Raw genomic sequence first — 23,055 nt, 5'->3', positions numbered from 1 at the left:
GGCCTCCCAAATTTACTCTGAACTTCTACATAGATCACCCGTAGAGGCTCCTCTGGTCTAGGCCGCAGGAGGATGGGTAAAGATAGAGGTTCCAAAGGTTTTAGCAAAAAGACTCTGGGCAGGGTCTCTGAAATGACGATTAGAACAAGGTCTCAGGGAAGAAAGAGGTCCTGCAGCATGGGTAGCAGAAAGGACCGCCTTTACCCTTTTCTTCCATTTTCACTCTTATTCTTCCTTCTATTGACTGCCCTTTACTATCCCGGTTGCACATTAAGAAACCCAGCCCACAGGGTGAGGAAAATGGTTTTGGTTTTAAAGAAGTTTGTCAGATGAAATTTGTTGGCAATAATACGGATTTGTTTTCCTCCCTCTCTCCATTTTTCTCCTCACAGCCTTCTGCAATTGTGTGAGGTGGGAGGTGGGGAAATGGGGTCAGCATAGGGTTGTCTTAGCAGGGTGGGGAAGGAGCACAGAAAATTACCAAAACAAAGTGACTGCTTTCTTTTCTCTATAAGTTTCTCAAGTCTGCATTAAATTATGGCTGAGCATTGGCTCTTTATAAGTTTCTGGAAAATGACGATGGGTTTTGGTGAACATACAGCAGTTTAATCATGTAATCATGCATAGCATTGATTTAGTTTTAAATTCTCGGGAAACCTCAGTCAAGCAAATGAAGTCTTAATTTCACTCAGAATCAAACATAAAGGGGACATTTCAAATGACCCTCTCCTGTCTATCCTACCATCTTTCTCCTTCTACCCTAACAGTATGACACAATATGCAAAGTGCCACACAAACACACTGCAATTAACTGTGAAAAATGAAAATAATTCTGTTTTTCTACTTGAAGTTCAGCTTTCCCAGGGAGACAGCCTGCAGTTGCTTGGAGAACACAGCATTGTTTTGATTCTGGACTCCAATTCACATGCTCCACCTAAAGTTCAAGGACTGTGTATTTTTTCAACACTGGATAAACTTTAAGGGGGAACCCGAGGAACAGCAATTACTTTGGAATTGATTCTGCCATTTAAGTGGCTTCTCACTTTGAGGAAACAATTGAAGTTTTCTCTTCTGGCCCTCAGATCCTGGGATAATTGGGTATCAAAATTCCTCGGAATGAACTTAAGAGATGAAGCTGAGAGAGACACAGGATGATCTGTCTCATACAAGCATCTTGTCTTTGTCACTCCACGGTGCTCCTGCAGTGGGCTCCAAATCACAAGATACCATGTGAGTGTCAGAGGCCTACTGGCTTTAATAGCTGCACACACATTTTTTTTTTGGCTTTTTTTTTTGGCACATTTAATACAATGTTTCCTAAGGCAATACAGGCTTGCTGTTTGCAAATCCATATGCACCCATACCATGCTGAAGGCATGCAAAGCAAATTGGGAAGCAAAGAATAATATTTCCCACTTTAAGGGATGCACAAACAGCAGTAGTTTGACAGATACTGTCGAGCACAAAGGCCAGCTGGAGTCAGAAGTTATGGGATGTTAGATCCATACCCTATGATTTTGAACATATCTGGCTATAGAATCCTTTCTTTGTTGCTGTTTCTTTCTAGAATTCATGGATAACTTATATCTAAAGCCAGAAAACATTCACAGTAAGAAATAAGTTAGTGCATGCATTATCTAAACAGCAAATTATCAGAGATTGGTGTTAGAAATATACGCATAGATAGGAAGTATCTATCCACAGAAATATTTCTTTAGCAAATGAAATTATGACAGTTGAATGACTGAATACAATGGAATTAGTTAATCTCAATCTTCTAAGATTTGGGTTAGCTCCTAGTAGAATACAGTTACTTTGGCTAGCTATTTACCTAAGGTTTAGAGGAAAAGGACAATAATGAAAATTTTATTATTATTTCCATCACAAAGTTCTACTAATGTCATCCAGTGAGTATCTCTTCATGCCAGTGCTTGTTCTACAGCACTCTGTTTCTTTGACGGAGTCTCACCCTGTTGCCCAGGCTGGAGTGCAATGGTGCCATCTTGGCTCACTGCAACCTCTGCCTCCTGGGCTCAAGTGATTCTCCTGCCTTGTTCTCCCGAGTAGCTGGGATTACAAACATGCACCACCATAGTCAACTAATGTTTGTATTTTTGGTAGAGACAGGGTTTCACCATGTTGGCCAGGCTGGTCTTGAACTCCTAACCTCAGGTGATCTGTCCGCCTTGGCCTCCCAAAGTGCTGGGATTACAGGCATGAGCCATCACTCTCGGCCGCTCTGATTCCTTCCCCTGTGATATGCCACATTGTCTAGCATGTCCAGATATACTAAACTATGTTTCTAGAAACACATAGTCAAAGCAAACATACTGTAAAATGTAGATGCATAATTATTACTAAAATATTCTGATTAATTAAAGTGAGGTTATTTCACTTCTAATCCTTCTTCTGTTCTTTCTCTCTCTGTGTAGGCAATATCCAAGAAGGATCCATCTACCTTAAGAATATAGTCTCAGATTGCCTCACTAGAGGAAAACAAAGAATTTGAAGAAATCAAGGATGCTTTTATGCCACAATCAAAATAAACTAATCTAAAATTGGTTAAGGAAACAGCCTAACGGATGACAAAGATGTATCTCTCAGCTGGAAAGATGATCAGGGATTTCTAGACTTACTAACACCATATGAAAGAAATAAATTAGCATCTCGTCCTTTCCAAAGTGAGAACACCAAAGAAAGTTTTTTATTTTATAGCATTATACATGAAAAACTAGACAGGGCTCTGGACTGTGTTGTAGTCCCAGTGAAGCCCCGCATTGCTAATTCCTGAGCAAGATTTCATCCTCTTGTCCCTGACCCATCAGCAATATTTAGCAAAGATGCTTTCTTCTTCTTCCTTGCTATACTTTCCTTATTTGGTTCTAGGACACTGTCTTCTTCTGGTTTTCCTTCTTCTTCACTGATTTTCCTTCTTAGGAACCCTTTTGTGGATTCTACTCCTTTGCCTCAATCTTTTAAAACCGAGGGTGAAGGATTAAGTTTTGGGTTATTTCCTCTACCCTTACCCACTCCCTTGGTGAACCAATCTTCCTATGGGCTCATATCATCAATATGTCTGGATTTTCTTTCTTGTTTTTTTTTTTTTTTTTTTTTTTTTTTTTTTTTTTTTTTTTTTTTTTTTTGAGACGGAGTTTCGCTCTGCCGCCCAGGCTGGAGTGCAGTGGTGTGATCGCGGCTCACTGCAAGCTCCGCCTCCCGGGTTCACGCCATTCTCCTGCCTCAGCCTCCCAAGTAGCTGGGACTACAGGCACCTGCCACGACGCCCGGCTAATTTTTTGCATTTTTTTAGTAGAGACAGGGTTTCACCGTGTTAGCCAGGATGGTCTTGATCTCCTGACCTTGTGATCTGCCTGTCTCGGCCTCTCAAAGTGCTGGGATTACAGGCGTGAGCCACCGCGCTCGGCCTGAATTTTCTTTATATGCATATTAAGCCTCAGCCCTTCTCCTAAAATCCAGACTCATATATCCACTGAAAACATGATATATCACCTTTGATGTCTAATAGATATTACAAGTACAATATATGCACACGCCGCCCCTGCATGTTTCAATAAACCTGCTCAGCACTGGCTTTCTCAACTTTGTTAATGTCAAATTCTTGCTTTCATTTTTTCAAGCCAAAGTCCTTGGAGGCTTCTTTTACTACCCTCACTCTCTTATACTTTGTATCCAATGAAATTGTTAGAAAACCCTGACAACATTGTTGCTCTACCTATTAAAAAGTAGAAATTCTTTTTGGCTCTGTCTTTGAAATGTATCCAGAATCCAATAATTTCTTGCTACACTCACAAGTATCATGCTGTTTCAAGCCAGTATTATCTCCTGCTTAGATTACTGCAAAAGCCTTCTGGAAGCTCTGTTCTTCTGCTCTCTTTTGTCTATTCTTAAAATAATAGTCAAAACAATCCTTTCAAATATTGCATTATGTCACATCACTGCCTCTGACTCTATTCAAAAGTCATGCTCTTTACAGGGAGCTATTTGATATGGTTTAGCTGTGTTCCCACTCAAATCTTATCTTGAATTCTCACATGTTGTGGGAGGGACACAGTGGGAGGTAATTGAATAATGGTGGCAAAGTCTTTCTGGTGCTTTTCTCATGGTAGTGAGTAAGTCTCACGTCTCATGAGATCTGGTGGTTTTAAAAAGAGGAGTTCCCCTGCACAATCTCTATCTCTTTTCTTGCTGCCATCCATGTAAGACATGACTTGCTCCCCCTTGCCTTACAGCATGAGACTTTCCCAGCCATGTAGAACCGTAAGTCTAATTAAACCTCTCTTGTAAATTGTCCAGTCTCAGGTATGTCTTTATCAGCAGTGTGAAAAGGGACTAATACACTATTAGAATGCCCATAACCTGGCTCTGGCCTTTCTAGCTACTCCAGTCCTCCCCCTTTTCTCCTACTCTACAGTACTCCTGCAAGCCAGGGAGCACTACAGGGCTTCAGCATCCTCTGTTTCTCTGAATGAAATGCTCACTCCTCTGGTGTCCAGTTGGTCAATTCCTTCCAGTTTCTACAACTTCCTAAAGCCTGCTTTCCCCACAATTTTGAAAATTGCAACCCTGTCCCCAAATCCTCTTTACTCTACATTTGATTTTTTTTAAAAGCATTGATCAGCCTCTGAATTACTCTGTGATTTACTCATTAACTATAATTACTACTATGATGAGTAAGAATGTAAGATCCTCAAGGGATGGCATCTCCATTTTGTTTTGGAATGTGTACCCCCCAATGCCTAGAAGAGTATGAATTACATAGTGTGAAATGCAAAAGAACTACTAAACTGTCAAGTATGCTGTGAATCAAATACCAAAATTTTAGAAAATTAAAATGGCATAAGGAGGAAATTTAAAGGAATGCCAAGCCAAGTATTTATATGAGAGTCCTCTCTATCAGGAGACAGCCCTTTCTCCCTCCTTTTTTACTCCCCTGATTAATACCCACTTCCAAAGGACTGTGTTTGCATGGGTCTAAAAACCATAGCACAGACAAAACAAGCAGAACAACTCAAAACTACCATGAAGCATCCATAATTCTGGGCTTATTTTATTTGTTTCTCTCAGCCTCCTGCTTTTAGAGACAGAAACTTCCGTCATCCCTTCTCGAAGACACTTTAGTTCGAGAGTAAAAACTAACAAATAAAAACTATTTTGTAATATTGTGATGGTTAACTTTGAATGTCAACTTGATTGGATTGGGGAATGCAAAGTATTGTTCCTGGGTGTGTCTGTGAGGGTGTTGCCAAAGGAGATTAACATTTGAGTCAGTGAACTGGGGAGACTCAGACCCAGCCTCAATCTGGGTGGGCACCATCTAATCAGCTGCCAGTGCAGCTAGGATAAAAACAGGGAGATGAATGTGGAAGGCTAGAGTACCTGCGTCTTCTGGCCTCCATCTTTCTCCCATGCTGGATGCTTCCTGCCCTCCAGCATCGGACTCCAAATTCTTCAGCTTTTAGACTTACACCAGCGGTTTGCCAGGGGCTCTTGGGCCCCCAGCCACACACTGAAGGCTGCACTGTTGGCTTCCCTATTTTCGAGGTTTTCGGGCTTGCACTGGCTTCCTGGCTCTTCAGCTTGCAGGTGGCCTATTGTGGGACTTTACCTTGTGATCATGGGAGTCAATTTTCCGACAAACTCCCCTTCACATATACATCTATCCTATTAGTTTTGCCCATCTAGAAAACCTTGACTAATACAAATATCAAGAGCGATTTGACTTCATTATATTTTTCCTAGTTCTTATTATGTTGGCCTCATTTTTCTATCTCAAAAGAGTAAAAAGATGAAAACACAACTGAGTTTTTCTTCTCTTTGTTTCCTACAGTTTCATGTCACTATGAAGATATTCCCTTTTCAAACCTCGACTTTTATGTGGCAGAAATAATTATTTGAATTATTTTTCAGAATTTCTACATTGCCTTATATATTATTGTTTTGATTCTCTCCACCTATTGATGATGAGCTATGCCTTGTTTTAAAGGAAAAGTAGATGCTACTTACATAAAGAATCTATTGCTTCTGACCTTTGACTTTCAAAAGATGTGTTTAAAAATTTATAATAGTGAGGATAGCCATTCAAAGCCTGTACTTCTATTGGGACGGGTAGAGAGAATTGTATACACGAGAGAGAGAGAGAGAGACAGACAGACAGACAGACAGACAGAACTGTACACAGAGACAGAGACAGACAGAGAGCATCTAAAGCTATAATTTTAATAACAGAAGTTATTGTTTAGGATAATCCAGTGTATAATCTAATCCTAATATCCCGCCTGCTATTGTTTGAATGTGGAATGTGTCCCCCAAAATTTCATGTGTTGGGAAGCTTAATCACTAATGCAACAGTATTAAGAGGTGGGGCTTACAAGAGGTGATTAGGCCATGAGGTCTCTTTCCTCATGAATGAAATATTGTCATTATCACAAGAGTGAGTTTTCTCCAGAGTGGAGTCACGATTTAAATGAGTTCAGTGGGCCAGTCATGGTGGCTGGCACCTGTAATCCCAGCACTTTGGGAGGCTGAGGCAGGCAGATCAGGAGGTCAGGAGTTCGAGACCATCCTGGCCAACATGGTGAAACCCTGTCTCTACTAAAAATACAAAAATTAGCCAGGCATGGTGGCAGGTACCTGTAGTCCCAGCTACTCAGGAGGCTGAGGCAGGAGAATCGCTTGAACCCAGGAGTCAGAGGTCGCAGTGAGCCCAGATGGCACCACTGCACTCCAGCCTGATGACAGAGTGAGACTCCATTTATATATACATATATATATGTATAGATATACATATGTATAGATACATATACATATGTATAGATATACATATATATGTATAGATATACATATATTGTATAGATATACATATATATGTATAGATATGCATATATTGTATAGATATACATATATAAGTATAGATATGCATATATTGTATAGATATACATATATACATATATATTCCATATAAATGGAATAAATATATACATTCCAAATGTATATATACATATACATATATATATATATTCCATTCCATATAAATGGCTTGCTTTCTCAATCTCATGTGCAGCTTCCTCACCATGTGATGTTTTCTGCCATGTTAAGGATGCATTTCTGCATCCTCAATATTTGACTTCTCAGCTTCCAGAACCGTAAGCCAAATAAACTTCCTTTCTTGATTAGTTACCAAGTCTGTGCTATTCTATTATAGCAGTAGAATGTGGACTAAAATACCACCTCACAGGAAGAAACCCAAAAAGCCATTTTAGAATTAAGGAGAAGAACCCAAGGACTGTGAGTTGTAAAGAGCCAAGCCATTGAGAGAAGTGTGTCCTGTTTCACTCTCATTGTCTTTGGTGGGCATTAGGTGTAGACACTGGAAGAGATAAGTATCATCCACCTGCAGCGTTACTCTATACTCTGTTCCACGTTAAGTGACAAAGGGTGGCCTACAATCCTAAAACCATAGCTTAGCACCTGTGGATTGAAGTTAAGATAAGACTCCTAGCTTCCTCCAGCAAATGTATCACTGTCTCTAGGACCCTGTACAATCTGTTAATGATCATGACTCCAATTGGGCATCAGGATGAGAAGGAATTAAAGTCACTGTGTGCCTCTCATGGGGTTCACCCAGGTGAAATGTTAGGATTTCCCATAGCTGAGGCTGTGGAGCAGTGCCCAAAGCACTCAGGGATGGATAGAGGAGGAGGTAACTGAGTCTCAGTGGATGCTGATCATGAATTGCATGTCTGAATGTGAGCTACTCCTGCTTAACTGTCCCAAGAGATCACAAATTGAAGTACCTGCAGAGATTCAAATGAGATGCTATATTAGTCCATTTTCATCTTGCTATAAAGAAATGCTCAAGACTGAGTCATTCATAAAGGAAAATGTATAATTGATTCACAGTTCGGCATGGCTGGGGAAGCCTCAGGAAACTTACAATTATGGCAGAAGGCAAGGGGGAAGCACGGCACCTTCCTCACAAGGCAGCAGGAAGGAGAAGTGCCATGCGAAGGGGTAAGAGCCCCTTATAAAACCATCAGATCTTGTGAGAACTCCCTCACTATCACAAGAACAGCATGGGGGAAACTGCCCCTATGATGGAATTACTCCTACCTGGTCTCTCCCCTAACACATGGGGATTATAAGGGTTACAATTCAAGATGAGATTTGGGTGGGGACACAAAGCCTAACCGTATCGGATGCCCTTCTCCTGATGTCCAGAGGCTTGATCAGCCTTGCCCACAGATTTCACCTCAGGATAGAAAAGGGGAAAGGGAGAAATCTGAGAGGGGAGAGAAGCCATGACAGAAAAGTTAAAACTTTCACTTACCTGATCCTAAGTCACAAAATGGCTGAGTAACTTGAGACGGGCTATGAATTCTCAAATAATAATAATAATAGGGTGGGGGAATAGGGGGATAGCATTAGGAGATATATCTAATGTAAATGATGAGTTAATGGGTGCAGCACACCAACATGGCACATGTATACATATGTAACAAACCTGCACATTGTGCACATGTATCCTAGAACTTAACATATAATAACAATATATATATATAATAAAAAATAAAAACACAGAGAAAGAAGACTAAATAAGAAAGACCTAAAAATAATAATAATAATAATAATAATAAAGTGAAAAATGTTTTGCAATGTTGTAAAAATAGGAACTGCCAAGGAAGCTAATTGCATCTTTTAAAAATAAAGACAAAAAATCATTACAATATAATGTGTATATTTTGAAATTGATACCTATCTACCTATCAGTGCTTCTCTGGCATTCTCATGAATCCATATCTTCGCTGAAACCTGATTTCAAGCCCACGTCTAATTACTGTTGAATGAAATGATTACCTTCAATGGTCTTTGCCTTGCTGTATCTCTGCAACATACTACCACATGCTGTCAGGCTGAATTAACATTGAATACATGCTTTTCACTAAATCTAGGAGACCTTAAATAGCTTTTGTGGCTGATGATTATTTATAGGTATTGTATTCCTTCTATAAAATTTTTCTAAACTTAAAAATAATTTTGAAATCATGCACTTTAATAAAATACAGAAACTAATTTCTGATGATTATTTGCATATACACTTTCTTCTGCGAACTGATAAGAAATTCATAGGACAAAAAATGCTAACATAATTTGAGCATCTAAATGGTACGTATCTCTACTTTTATCTCTACATTGCCAGAAGCCAGTTCACAAAATATATTTCAAAAATAAAATAAGAAATTATTGGAAAGACAAAGTTTGTTCTCTACCTGAAAAAACCAAAATTAAAGAATAAGTAACTACTTATCTGGTTTTGGTAGCAACATTTCAAGGAGACTAGTACCAATGTGATGATAAGATGGATGATACATAAAAGGACTGAATTTTTTGTTAGTGTATGGTAAACAATAATTGAATTTTTTAATGGAGAGGGCAAAGGTCTTGGCCTTGACATGAGTAGAATTATTATCACTTTAAACAGGAAGTGAATGGTTCTCTCTTATTTTCTTCCTTTTTTTTGGCAGATGGATGTCCTATTGCTCAAGGTGACCTCAAACTCCTGGGTGCAAGGGAATCCTCTTACCTCAGCCTCCAGAGTAGCTCGGAATACAGGTGCACCAATGATCAGCTCTACCTCTCTTATTAATGGAGCTAATCTTGTTTTACAGTTATATTTCAGTGATCTTCAGGCTTTAGTTCAAATGATTCTGTCTTCATATAAAGATTACCTGTGGCTCTCAGACCTTCAAATAGTGTTCAGAAGAAAATTAAGTCTGAATCCAAAACCAACACACAGTAACCCTCAATTTTACAAATTTTGACTTAGAGATATAGAAGAAGATCCTTACAGCATCCACTGATGGGTAAATTCTCCTAAATATCCCCTTTATTTTTTCCCCCCTTAGGATTTCTCTTCCATCAGAAGACACCACATTCTTCTTTCTCCCTCTCTCCAACTGTTTGACTGCTCAGTAACCACACTAACTCAAATCTCTTTCCCACATTCCTTTCTAAAATCCTGTCCATCTGCATGGAGATAATTTGAGCAAAATGAAAAGCCATCCTCAACTAGAGCTAGAATCACCTCCTGTTGCCTTTTAAGCTGTTGGGGGACATTTATTCCCACCACAGTGTTTACAGAACAATTTGAAATAGAATCATCGTGTTTAAGAAATATACAAAATAGGGTGCGCGATGGCTCATGCCTGTAATCCCAGCACTTTGGGAGGCCAAGGTGGGTGGATGATTATGTCAGGAGATTGAGACCAACCTGGCTAACACCGTGAAACCCCGTCTCTACTAAAAATACAAAAAATTCACCGGGCATGGTGGCTAGTGCCTGTAGTCCCAGATCCTACCTACTCGGAAGGCTGAGGCATGAGAATTGCTTGAACCCGGGAGGTGGAGATTGCAGTGAGCCGAGATCACACCACTGCACTCCAGCCTGGATGACAGAGCGAGAATCCATCTCAAAAAAAAAAAAAAAAAAAAAAGTGAAAGAAAGAAAGAAAAATACACAAAATAATTTAGCTATTGCTAACTATGCATATCCTTGCTACTAATAATGACAATTTATTCTTCTGGAGACAAAGCAAAAATTAAGTCTTTTTGTCAGTTTATGAGAAGAGAAGGGTGTCTATATTGCTCATTCACTAGTCAACAAATTTAAATCGAAGCAGTGGATTTATATAAAATTAAAAGAAAGCAACTAACTTAGAGAAGATAAAAGAACAGCAGACCCTTGAGTCACTTGTTCACTCTCTTAGGTACAGTTCTCCAGAGAAACAGAACCAGGAAGACACAGAGAGAGAAAGAAAGAAAAAAGTTTAACATAAGGAATTGTCTTACGTGACCACAGAAGCCGAAAAGTCCCACACTCTGCATTTGGCAAGCTGGAGACCCAGGTGAGCCAATGTGTTTCAGTTCCAGTCATAAAGTAGAAAATAACTGATGTACCAGGTTTTGTCAGTCAGGTAAGAGAAATTCCCTTTTATTTGGCAGAGGGACAGACTTTTGTTCTATCTGGACTTTTAACTGATTGGATGTGGCCCACCAACATTGGAGAGGATAGCCTGCTTTACTCCATCTACTCATTTAAATGTAACTATCATCCATGAGCTCATGCCTGTAATCCCAGCTCCTCGGGAGGCTGAGGCAGGAGAATCACTTGAACCCAGGAGGCGGAGGTTGCAGTGAGCCGAGATTGCACCACGGCACTGCAGCCTGCGTGACAAAGTGAGACTCTGTCTCAAAAAAACACAATAAAATACAACACAACACAATACAATGGAATGCAGTGCAACACAAAACAAAATTTAAAAATACCGTACATGAACACCAACATGCAAAATAATGTTTATTGCATATCTGGGATTCCTATGACCCATCAAGCTGACACATAAAAGTGGAAAGCGTACTGGCCATCCATGAGGTAGAAGGACAGGAACTGAGGAAGTGGTGGCTGCACTGCTTTTCTCATTGGGTCTAGTGGTGTCTGATATTGAGCTGCCAGGATATGTGGCTGGTTCATCTGACCAGCAGGTCAATAGGGGTGACATGAGCACAATTGAGTCTGTGGACTTAATTCTTTCAGCACTCAAGGCTGCAGAAGTCTGAATTCTTCCAAACTACCTTTTGAAAACTCAACCTACTGAGCAATAACAGACAGAAAAACAAAACAACTTTTTTTTGTTCCTAACTTCCACGAAGAATTTTGTCTTTTCTCAGTGAAAACTATGCCCTCTGCTTTAAGAAGAAAGAAGAGAAACCATTGTTTGCTGTACACAGGTCTTACAGCAGAAGGAAACCAATCAGCATTATTAACATTAGCTCTTGTTTTGCTATTTGCCCCACAGGTGACAGAAATGTTCTTAGAAAACCACAAACTCCTTTGCAGATTAGTTTTGGTGCTTTGATTTTTGTAGGCCTATGTATTGGATTCCATGGCCAGGCACAAAATAATTCCTTTTTAAGGATAGTTTGCTCACTTGATTGAAAGACCTTAAAGAAACCACTAATGTGAGTACAATTTCCTTAACTTTATACAAACACTAGGTAGGTTTATCATAGCTAAACTCTCTGGCTGATACTATATAGATGGCAACTGCAGCAAATGGTTTCAAGGAGAAACAAATCAAGAAAAAGTAGTGTATTAGTTCGTTTTCATGCTGCTGATAAAGACATACCTGAGACTGGGTAATTTGTAAAGAAAAAAAGGTTTAATGGACTCATAGTTCCACATGGCTGGCGAGGCCTCACAGTCATGGTGGAAGGCAAAAGGCACATCTTACATGGCAGCAGGCAAGAGAGAATGAGAGCAAGAGTAAGGGGGAACCTGTTATAAAACCATCAGATCTCATAAGACTTATTCACTACCATGAGAACAGTATGTGGGAAACCGCCCCCATGATTCAATTATCTCCCACCAAGTCCCTCCCATAACACACGGGAATAATGGGAGCTACAGTTCAACATGAGATTTGGGTGGGGACACAGCTAAGCCCTATCAAGAGGTGAGGATTTACTAAGTGTAATGAAGTAATGGCTGCCCTACCAAATGTGAGTTAATGTTTTCCCAGCATGTTCAGATATTGGGTAATGTCTAAGTTTGCTGTCAGATGAGCACAGCAAATTACTCTTTCTGAAGTACAACCCCCCTTGACTGCCCACTTTGATTGCTACTTAGTAGGTGATTAGTCCCTCTATATGTGGAAATTTGTAGCTAATCCATTTCACTTTCTCCCATTGATGGGTTCAGAAAATGAATACTCCATTCAGGAGCATCTTAAGGAACATAGATTGGAAATGCAATAGGTTTGTCTGATAGTTTTTTCCTAAGCATAGAGCAATGTGGATGGATGTTTGCTGGACACTAGCACATATGATTTATATGTCCTGCATTCATTGTAGTCTTACATTTAAATTGTGTATCCTCACCGAATCCACTTGTTTGCTTCAGCACGATGGTCTGTGCAATATAGATTTCTATGCAAATCCAAAGGTATTTATTGGAAATTTTTGGAGGAACTCTTCCATACTCATCAATAGACTGAAGAAAAAAATATTCTAGGGCTATAGTGAGGGATATTATATTTTAAAATATACAAGGGTTTACTCTTTTTTTGGTAACTCATAGCAAATAAACTCTCACTAAACCATAAACTCATTATGCAATATACACTAGTGATTTTCCTCCTCCATTTTTGTTCTAATACGTTAAGTATTTCTACATCCTTAACCTAAACGGCTCACACAGTTGTCTTCTTCTCCAGTAGCAAAATGCAAAAGTCAGCGCTGTTCTTTATTATCAGCATCTGGTGGGTGAAGTGGAGGGGTTAAGGCACAAGGTATTCAGTGTTTGCTTTCATCAGTCACTGCTTCTGCTCTCTTGAGCTGTATTGCTTTTATTGCTTTCCAGAATGATGAATATTGTTATTTTTTTCTTCCAGGAGCCCCCACCTCTACTTTCAATTCCCATGGCTGTCAAAGAGATGCTATATTACCCATGATCCACATCTTCCTGGTCCATTGGCAGAGGCTGGCCGATGGGAATCTTTCCTGAGGTTTATAATTATTATTATTACTATTACTATTGTCATTACTTTGTACATAGAGAAATGGGTAAAGTCCCTCTGGTAGCTGAATCTTTAAGATGTAGACATTAGGAGTTATTGGTAGTGTTTTTCACAGTGTAGGAAATCCAGTCTTAATGAGAAATATCACACAGAGAGATTCAGAGAAGAGGCATGAAGAGGAGTCCTCTGGGAATGCCGTCAGGATCTTCCTGGGACTCCGTTCTGTCACTGTCTTTTCCCTCTGCTGTCAATTCATAAGCTTGTCGAATCATCTCCCAATGCATTTCCTTTTACTTCCCCCTGCAGACTAGTTTGAATTCTTTCTTTTATGTATAACATTATCTTTGTCACCTCCTGAGAAATTTAGGGCAATTTCAAAGAAGATGAGACAGAAGGTGATTTTTGTTTTTTTTGGTTTTCTGTTTTTCTGTTTGTTTTTGTTTTTGTTTTGGAATAGCTCCTTTTGATCCAGATTCCAGGAAAGTTCCAGGCAGCTACTACCCGCAAATTATTAAGCACCTATTATGTGCCAGGGACACAGGAACAATATGAATTTTTTTAAGGTTAAAACTCTTTTTAAAAATATATTATTATATTATTCTTCTCTCTGTTGTTGGTTTTTCTTTTTTTTTTTTGGAAACAAGGTCTCCCTCCCTTGCCCAGGCTGGAGTGCAAGATCATGGCTCACTACAGCCTCAACCTTCCAGGCTCAAGCAATCCTCCTACATCAGCCCCCTGAGTAGCTGGGAGTACAGGCACAAGCCACCGTGCTCGCTATTTTTATCCTTTTTCTTTTCTATAGCTATGGGATCTCACTCCTTTTTATTTTATACATTGTAAAACTGAAGCTCAGAAGAGGTAATTCAATCTCTAAAGTCACAAAAGAGATAGCAATGAAGTTAAGATAAAAATCCAGTTTAATAGTTTTGAGGTAGTCTGTGTTCATCTGAAATTGAAATACAATATCGTTATAGCAACAAATTATATATGTCCATCTATGAACACAAGTTACGTGTACAGATAAGCAAATAATGACCAATCAAATTTGGCAAGTGATTACTGTGTGCCAAGCACCATCCTAAGGATTTGCTGGGTAATAATCCCATTCAATCCACCCATTAAGGCTGTGAGGTAGACACTACAGTGATTTGCCTAACTTTGAGAAACCATGAAATCAAGGCATATGTGTAAGCATAGCCAGAGTTCAACATGGTAAGAAATGAAGTCTAGATCCTCTAAGTCCTGTCCCTTCCTGCCTACCTGCCTTCTCCTTCTCAATTTATCCAAGGGGGCACACACTGTCAATACTGGTTTCTCTGCTCATGTGTCATTTTCATGATTCTGTTGCATTGGGTGAGTCCTAACTGCCAAAATAAGATTTTTGTTTACTCTGAATTGATTCAGTAAATAAAGTAAATGTAGATTTTCCCCCCATTTTTAAGTTAGTCTGAAGGAAGAATTCTTTTTACAATACCTCTGTCCTATTATGTTAAGTGAAATGAGGAAGGCATGGAAAGGGAAATGCCATGCGATCTCACTCATACGGAGAACGGAATCGAACAAGCTCCAGCTCTTAGAAGCAGAGAGTAGAATGGTGCTTACTCGGGGCTAGAGGGTGGGATGGGAAGGGTAGGAAGGAGGAGATGGCCAAAGGATAAAACGTTTCAGAAAGACAGGAAGAATAACTTTTGCAATCTAGTCCACAGCAGAGTAACTATATAGTCAATAAAAATGCATTGCATGCTTAAATATAGCTAAAAGTGAATTTCAAATGTCTCTCCTCAACAAAAGACAGGAAAGCAAGGTGATGAGTGTATTAATTAGCTAGATTTAATCATTCTCTTGTATATCTAGACCAAAACACTGCGTTGTACCCCATAAATGTGTGTAATTATGATCTGTAAATTAAAACTAACATTAAAAAATAAAAATACCTTTGTTTTAAAGGTCCAAAATAAGGCTTCACACACCCAGAAAAAAATGTTGTTATGGAAACATATATAATTATTTGGGGAAATAAAATGTAATTTATAGGTAAGGATGAGTCTGCCCAAAGGGGCTAAATAAAGTCAATGCGACCAGGACCGATGTGACTTCGGGGTGAGTACCCTGAAGACTTGCTTTCTGAGCAAAATTAAAGGATGACAGGAAGAGGGGAGGTCTGGGACTGGCCAGGGAAAGGCACGGGGACATAACTGGTGCAATACACAGACCCACATGGCTGGCTGGGGAGGACTTTACATTGGTTCCTACAAGAATAAGCATCTTTATACTTGTGTTGATATTTTGGCATGTTCAAAAAAACTGTAATTAATGGAATGAATTGTTCAGTTATGTCACTTTTGGATAACGTGATGGCCAGTGTTTCCCACAAGAACAAGCACAGCACATTTATTTTAGACCAACTTACTGATTGTCTATTCCAATAGAATTGTTAGTAGATTTTTTTTTAACATGAGTCAGTACCAATTTTTCAGTTTTCTCAAACAAATGCTTGCTTTATTTGAGACATTTGTCTGTCCTAATTATTGGCATTCACTTCTCAGGCAATTTGAAGTAAATAAAATTGACAATGGTTTTAGATCTTCTAGTCCAAAAGGGTCTGATAATTGATCAATTAATCAAAAAAGCACTCTACATTGGGAAATAAAAAGAATGATACCTACATATGTTAAACATCAGATGTGACATGAAGCACACATTGATATTCACTTGCTAATCTATTGATACGGAGCCAGAATTCTTCTCCCAGTTTGAGTTCAGATCTTGAAGTTTCATCTCCTCTATCGTGAATACATTACAGCCCTACATCATCTTTTATGATTTCTGGCTTCATTTAATTTAGCAGGAGCAGGAATCTGAAGATTTGTGAAGCAATCTGATTTCAGATTCAGAATTCTACATTTTTACATTTTTTTAAGATCTTTTAAACTTCTACTTATATGTAAACAGTGATTTTTTTTCCCCACACGTATCCAGTTTTTCATATCCATTCCACATAGTCTTCACAGGAATAAAAACAACAACCTCTAGATTTGCCTTCACAGTTGATCTATTTAGATGATATTGATTATATAATTTGAATAATAAGCTCAGCCATTACAAATGATACTTTGAAGAAACAACACCAAGTCTTGGTAAATGTACAAGTTGGCCACAAGAAGCAGAAATGAGAGATTATTCAGTAAGTCAGGAGCAGCACTAGGCTATGGGTTGATATCACCATGTCTGAGAGACAAAATAAATAAACAAAAGAAGCAATCTAGGTGAAATGATAATCCATCATGAGAACACCTCCATTAACTCCAATTAACTTCTTAAATACTTATGGCCTTAAACTCTTCCGAGAAGCCAAAACTAAACTCACATTCCGAAGACCACGCCTACTATATAAATGCACACAGGAACAGAGGCCCCAAAGCTAGGGAAGTAGACGTCCCCTCTCATACCTACACAAATAGACATTCCCGGGTGTCCCTCCTCTGCACAGCCATAAATATAGGATCGCATAAAAAAGAACATAAAACAACCAGTTCAGAATCTCTTCTCAATGCTCTCCTTTCAATCACCTACACTCAAAAAGACAAGTCAACTGCTAATAGAATTTTTCCTAATAACAAGAAGTTAATGCATCAACAAACTAGAAGCTAAGCATAAATTTTTAATCTGATTTGAAAACAGGATGTCAAGATGTGTTTTGCAATTAATGTTGCATTTTATTTTATCTCTGATCAATATCTGGAGGCGAGTGTGAGTGGACTGTGGAAATTGAAAGCACTTCTTTGCATGTGCAAATATCTGGGTGATTTCCCTTCAACCTGTACCATCCTTACTTCACCCTCTTGCTTCTGGAAGCAGAGAAACAGAAGGGGCAGGCTTTGGCAAAAACAATTTCATTTTAAGGCTTTAATCACATTTTAATAAAAATCAACACACCATTTTAAAATGTGAGTTCCCTGGATGAGATCCAGCAATCAGATTTTATAACCTCCGTGTTTATAAACTTTCCTCAACCTTTTCTGAGAAGTAATGGTCCATGTGAAATTCATTAGCCCCCTCTGGTGGCGTCTTGAAGACATTACCAGCACACAGCTTTCAAAGGATTTTAGTAAGTTTCTAGGCTTTCAGGAAGTCATTTTGAAGAAAGAATCAAGAATATAATTTTGTTTCCATAACTGAAATTTATTTGAGAATGTCATAAGCAATTTTTATTTATGCAAATTTTAATAAAAATGATAATTGCCTGAATCTCCAATAAATTTGATAGATACATGTTTTTAGTTGAAGAAGACAGCTAAATCTTTTTTACTTTGGGCCAATCTTAAAACCAAAGCAGGAATATGTCAGTGGCCATCTCGAAATTTTGAACCCAAGAGCCTGACATGGTGAGACAAGGAATCCTGCTTTGCTGGTTCCTACCCAGTCAAGCAGAAGATTGTGGAAGTCCCCCCAAGCACTTGCAGAGAGAAAGGACATAAAAAATACACACTTCACATGCTACATTACGAAGGGCATGAGGGCAAGTTTTAACCAAACCCGAGGCCCCATGCGGCCTCATTCTTCTCAGTTTGCCAGTGATGCATGGTGATTGACAATACTGAGAACGTCATGGCTATTACCGCGGAAGAACACAGCCAGGAAAGAGAGCTTGTGGAAGGTTCGGTGTGCAGAATTACACCAGTGACGTTCAGCAGCACGCAATACACAGTATGTTTGCAGGGAGACAAAGAGGCAGTGATATGACACATTTAGGCAATTGTGAATTTTTGTAATTAGTGTCACATCTCTTTAGAAGTTTCTCTGAGTAATACAAGGTCAGAACTAAAACAACACCATCAAAATAGAGCTGTGAAAGCATCGTAAGAAATTTTTTCTAAGGCAATTTATATGGATTTTTCAATACTATTGGAATAAATTGTCATGTCAGCTATATATGTGTGTACATATAGGATCACACAGTCGAACGCCCACTTCAGTTTAAGATACAGAAGTCAGTGACCTTTTCTTACATGTTTAAACCTTAGTGATTTTCACTGACTCCCTGAACAGAGTAGCAGGGCTCCAGGTTTCTCCCTCACGGAGATGTGCCATTGTCACCGTGGTTGTCTGGACTCTGCTTCCTTCCTCCCATCTGCGACTGTGCTCATCCAATCAGCCCTGCGTCACGGCTCTGAGGGTCCCTCCAGCTCCCTCAAAATCACTCTCTATGCACTTCTCCCTACCTGGATGCTTTATTGCAACATCGACAGAGACCCTTAATTCTCCACTAATGCCCCCAAATCTCACCTACTGTGTTTTGTTTTTAATTATTTAAGGCTCTTTTTCTATTTTTCAGCTTTACTGAAGTATAATTGGCAAATAAAATTTTTATTTAAGCCATACAACCCAAATGTCCAACAACAATAGACTGGATTAAGAAAATGTGGCACATATACACCATGGAATACTATGCAGCCATAAAAAAATGATGAGTTCGTGTCCTTTGTAGGGACATGGATGAAACTGGAAACCATCTTTCTCAGTAACCTATCGCAAGGACAAAAAACCAAACACCGCATGTTCTCACTCATAGGTGGGAATTGAACAATGAGAACTCATGGACACAGGAAGGGGAACATCACACTCCGGGGACTGTTGTGGGGTGGGGGGAGGGGGGAGGGACAGCATTAGGAGATATACCTAATGCTAAATGACGAGTTAATGGGTGCAGGAAATCAACATGGCACATGGATACATATGTAACAAACCTGCACATTGTGCACATGTACCCTAAAACCTAAAGTATAATAAAAAATAAATAAATAAATAAATAAATAAATAAATAAATAAATAAAAGGTGTACAACTTGATGAGATGGAATGGTTGTGAAACAATCACCAAGCTAATCAATAGATCCGTAACCTCACACAGTTATCCGTGTGTGTGTCACCTTCTTGACAAATTTCAAGAATTCTAGACAGTAGTGTTAACTTTAGCCACAAGGCTGTACATTAGATCGGCAGGACTGACTTACCCTACATTACTAAAGTTTGTATCCTTCAAACAATATCTCCCCATTTTCCCCCACCCCACCCCAGGTCCTGGTAACCACTCTTTTACCCTCTATTTCTATGAGTTTGACTATTTTAGATTCCACATACAAATGAGACCATGCAGTATTTGGCTTTCTGCATCTGGCTTAATTCACTTAGCATAATGTCCTCCAACTTCAACCGCATTGCTGCAAATGGCAAAAATTTCTTATTTTTAAGACTAAATAATATTCCAGTGTGTGTGTGTGTGTGTGTTTCTGTGTATATATATATCTATATATATTCTATTGAAAATAGACACTTGCAATTTCATGTCTTGTTCTGAGGTCTTTGACAGAGAAAACACACTTTTCTCTATTTACAGAATCTTGGTCCATGCTGAGTATTTTTTTCTGGATCAGTGGTAATACGTATTTCTCCTGGTCCATTTTTGGAGTAAAACTACCAGTTATTTGAGATGCCTTTATGCTTTCCAAAATGAATTTCGCAAAAGTTGTAGAAACTATTTTTGTCTGACCGCCTGACCTGGTCATTGATCATCTTTAGGAATACCTACATGATGAGTCTTGTGGAAGGAAACCTCTGACTCTGGAAAGGAGCTGAAATAGCAGAAGCTTCTTTCCTGGCTTCTCCTGTTTGCTAATCAGTAGAAATGGAGGCAGATCCTCTCTCTGGCTGCATTGCAGACTGTGTGGCAGATGGGACGTGTGTTGCTCACATCTGCTACAAGAGTGTACCTCAGCAACAGGCATGCCTTGGTGGGGAGCCTCCAGCAGCAGCCACTCCCAGGTCTGCCCCAGCCTCCCAGGAGAGGATGGTGTTACCCTGGGCAGTTCTAGCCAATGACCGAGCACAGTGGAACATGAGAACCTGGTTATTTGTGCCTAACAGGGGAATTCTCTATGAATGAAATTGCAAGTTTCTATTTTCAACAGAGCTACTTCCTACCTGCACAGCTCAAGGAGAGGCAGGAGGAACAAGGAGTTATTAATAGACAACAGTTTGTAATTCTCATAAACAATGCTGGGCAGGCTGTTGTATTAGTTCCTATTGCTGCCATAGAAAATTAACACAAATTTAACAATTTAAAATAAACTTATTTTTTCATAGTTCTACAGGGCAGAAGCTCAAGTACGAAATGGCTCAGCTAGTTCTTTGTTTAGAGTTCCAAAAGGTGAAGATGAAGGTGTTAAGAGGGCGATGTTCCTTTCTGGAGGTGTTGAGGGTGAATCTTTTTCAGTCTCATTCCATTTGTTGGCAGAATTTGCTTCCACTGCAAATTCTGGTTGCACGACTGAGGTTCTTACTTCTTTGCTGACTGTTGGCTGGCCACCATTCTCAGTTTGGAGACACTGCCCACATTCCTTGCTCAGGGCCTTCTATCAAGCCAGGAGACGCTGACCACACTCCTCACTCAGGGCCTTCTATCAAGCCAGGAGACGCTGCCCACACTCCTCACTCAGGGCCTTCTATCAAGCCAGGAGACGCTGCCCACACTCCTCACTCAGGGCCTTCTATCAAGCCAGGAGACACTGACCACATTCCTCGCTCACGGCCTTCTAACAAGCCAGCGGTGGGGGGCTGGGTTCTTCTGCTGTTGCAGGTTTCTTTGGCTTCCCTCTCTCTCCAACCTCCCTTTTCTGCTGCGTGTGACTGTTTTCCAGGTTTTAAGGGCTCATATGATTACATTGGGCCAACCCACAGGTATAATTACTTTATCTTAAAGTCGGATCATTGGTAACTTAATTGTATCTGCAAAGTCCCTTCACAGCAGTACCTGGCTTCATGTTTGATTGAATAACCAGGGATGGAGGTCTTGTGGGGGTGGTATCATTAGAACTCTGCCTATCATAATCATGTGGTCCAAACACTACATGAAGCCTTGTGGTACCACGGATATGATCATTTTGACCTCATAGATAACTTTTTCTGTGCCTTGTGTACACTCCATCCCGTACACATGCACATACCCCTACGCTGAAAATGAGTTTAGAGCAAGCACCATGTGGAACACAATGTGATTCTTCTTCTTTACTCACAAAGCTAGTTGCACATTTGCAATATGCAGTAAATATCTATTCAGTGTAGCGGGAATGATATATATTTTACACAAACTCTCACACACATACACACACACACACACATACAGAGAACACTCCACATATTCATAGAAATGTGGTATTCCAGGTAAAGTTATGGATTAGGTAGGGCTCCATTCACCTATGCACCGCCCCCCACCTGTACTACACATTCCAGACTCAGGTAGCCAATATTTCAATTCCTAAATTTACTTCAAACACCCTGGCAAGGTGGCGTTTGTGGACTCTGTGTCTGTCTGGGAAGCTTTTCTTTTGTGGATTCCTCCCGAGTGGTCGACTTCTACCAAGGACAACTTCTACATCAATCGAGTCCTATCAGAGTTGGGAAAGGAGCTGACATTGTGTTGTACCTCTGACTATATTTTTCCTATTCCAAAATAACTTACGGTAATATCTGTCTTTCAGTATATGAGAATTGTGCTCTCCTGTTTCTGAATTAATTCAGTATCAGTACTGTCATCCAAGGCGGTAAACCAAGGCAGTGACTAAGGGGCCCTGAGCAATATTTATGCTTCTAGTTCTGCAACATGCCAGAAGTCTTCTCTTTTAGCAGCTATATGTCATCCAATAAACCCTGGAGGTTCGCAAATAGAAAACTCTGTGACCCTTCTTAGCTTCCCAGAAGTCATTAGGAATTCTCTCAAGAGAAGTGGGTGCTCTTACTGCTTCAATCTTTGTGTGCGTGTTTTGTTTGTGTTTTCCTTTACCCATTATCAGACCCTCTTGTATCTTCTCGGTTTGACAGCCACTCAGCCTCAAAAGAAGATATCGTTAAAGATTTGTCTCAAAGACAGGATTTCCAGTAAATGAACAAAAACAACAAAGCACAGACGTGGGGCTTGTCAGCTTTTGAAGAGATCTCATAATTGCTTTCAAAGCAAATACATTCATGATGCTTTATGAGTCGTTTACAATAGCCCATGCTATTTCATAAATCATTTTTATTAAATTATTTACTCTCTTGTTGATTCTAAACTTTTCTTATTAAAACTTGTACTTAATTGGCAAGATCGTAACACACTTTTATTTCAAAATATATTGAAACATTTGAGCAAGAATAGAATAATCCCGGCTGGGTGCGGTGGCTCACACCTATAATCCTAGCACTTTGGGAGGCTAAGGCAGGCAGATCACCTGAGGTCAGGGATTCGGGAACAGCCTGGCCAACATGATGAAACCCCGTCCCTATTAAAAACACAAAAATCAGCCTGGCGTGGTGGCAGGCACCTGTAGTCCCAGCTACTCTGGAGGCTGAGGCAGGAGAATCTCATGAACTCGGGAGGCAGAGGTTGCAGTGAGCCGAGATTGCACCACTGCACTCCAGCCTGAGAG

Source organism: Hylobates moloch, unplaced genomic scaffold (genome assembly GCF_009828535.3).
Source record: "Hylobates moloch isolate HMO894 unplaced genomic scaffold, HMol_V3 SCAFFOLD_5, whole genome shotgun sequence".
Classification (NCBI taxonomy): domain Eukaryota; kingdom Metazoa; phylum Chordata; class Mammalia; order Primates; family Hylobatidae; genus Hylobates; species Hylobates moloch.
This window is presented reverse-complemented; position numbering follows the sequence as displayed.